Here is a 1,867-nt window from a genome sequence, read left to right as displayed (position 1 = left end):
AAAAAAAAAAAAGGATAAAATTGGGGTATTAAAGGGCAAAATTATAGAAATCTTAAATGCCCATTAAAATTAAATGAAAGCAAAGAAACAATGAAAAATGCTTAGCCTAATGACATCCCTCTATGAAATGTCAAAAAGATGGAAAACTCTCTACAATTAACACAATTAGGAGAAAACCACTAACAAATGTTGGAGGCTAAGAAAAAAGAATTATTTTCTACTGTACAGTAATATTGATAGGCCTTTGTATTAGAAAAGTCAATGTTAAATCGGTTCTATAAAATCACAACAGTGTGTATTCAGTATGGAATACTAGTGTATATAATCATATCTACACAATAAAATATAATAATTTTTGTGGGATACTTACTGCTCCCTGATTCAGTTTTGCACATCCTGTTGTGTTTGGCTCCTCATGCTGTTCTGATCTCTCACATACTAACTCTGCACGGATTTATTGCTCCATTGTTCCCACGGTTTGAACATTCTGACCTTTCTTCATGTTGCAGTTAGGAACTTTATGCCTGACCATTAGAATATAGTTAGGTTGTCTAGTAAGTTGCCTAGTTACCCATGTACACAAGGAGAATTTGATCCTTTCCCTTACCCTATATTTACCTGGATTATTCTCTTGAATAAACAAGAATTGATGAGAATCCTGTCTTGTCTCCATCTCCGGTGTCTCTTGTCCCATCTCATTCTCATGCTCTCTCTAGGGACTCTGTTGACTTTCAGGTGGGCCAGGGTATATTGGTGCCCATCGTGTCTGGAACACGAGAGATTCAGTGAAGAAGCTGTTCAGAGAGGCCCAAATAAAGTGAAGTATAATTAAGAGGAAGAAAAACACAGGAACCTGCTGTGTCTTCTAAACCTCAGAAAACAGAACAGTGATCACAGGACAAACAATTACTTAGCACGAAATGAGACATACATTCAAGGCACAAGGGGTAAATATTAAAATTAAAGTATAGGTTTCTTTGAGTATATTAAAGATGTTTTATAGATGAGAAAAATGATAGATAGTCAGAGAGGCTCTTAGAGATTACTCTTAAGCATTTATACCAAGTACTGTTCCTGTAACTATCTTTTTACTAGAATTAATAATTTTTTTGTTTTAGAGGTCTTATGATTTTGTAGTGGGCAATGTTATTGGGATAGAAGAGAAAGTATTATTAAAAGATAAGTTGGACATAATGCATAAAAAGGAGCCTAAATATTTGCAATGGCAAATATGGGTTTTTAAATTTGAGAAGGCTCAAATTGATGCAGTCAGCAACAATCCTCTGCTAAGGGAAATTTTTTTCCTATGTTAATAGGTAAGTGGAGCTTGTGATAACACTAATCAGCAGACTCATACCCCAGTTGAAATACATGAATAACTGAGAGAAATAGGCATGAAAGCATGGGAGCATCTTCGCTCCATGGGAGAAAACGTTGGTTCATAGATTAAAGTTATCCAGAAATCTAATGAGCCTTATATTGAATTCCTAGCTTGACTAAAACAAGCTATAGAAAGAACTGTAATTGGAGAAGAAGCAAGGAAATAACTTCTGAAAAGGCCAAGCATATAAAAATGCCAAGTTGTGTTATAATGAGCTATGCTATCAGCTCAGGAAACAGGAAATATTAATAGTTATAGGAAAGCATGAAAAGATATTCCATCTGAAAGAAAATTACAATTGGCTCCTGAAACTATGGCCACCATTTATTATATTTGTAAATTAAAATAAAAATTTAAAAGATTTAAAATGCTTTGGATTTTGGAAAATCAGTTTCTTTTTTTAAAAAATATTTATTTATTTATTATGTATACAATATTCTTTCTGTGTGTATGCTTGCAGGCCAGAAGAGGGCGCCAGACCCCAAT

General features: G+C 33.9%; 1 long non-coding RNA gene across 1 annotated transcript in view; it reads right to left on the bottom strand.

Moving 5' to 3' along the window:
- The window catches only part of LOC126492908 (uncharacterized), a 14,986-nt gene extending 14,222 nt beyond the window's left edge, over positions 1 to 764 (bottom strand). The window contains exon 1 of the long non-coding RNA XR_007589707.1: positions 619 to 764. This is a non-coding gene — a long non-coding RNA (uncharacterized lncRNA). The remainder of the gene's footprint in view (positions 1 to 618) is intronic.
- Between the last annotated feature and the right edge of the window lie 1,103 nt (positions 765 to 1,867).

Source organism: Alexandromys fortis, unplaced genomic scaffold (genome assembly GCF_014885135.2).
Source record: "Alexandromys fortis isolate MF-2015 unplaced genomic scaffold, M_Fortis_MF-2015_v1.1 scaffold_294, whole genome shotgun sequence".
Taxonomy (NCBI): domain Eukaryota; kingdom Metazoa; phylum Chordata; class Mammalia; order Rodentia; family Cricetidae; genus Alexandromys; species Alexandromys fortis.
This window is presented reverse-complemented; position numbering and strand designations above follow the sequence as displayed.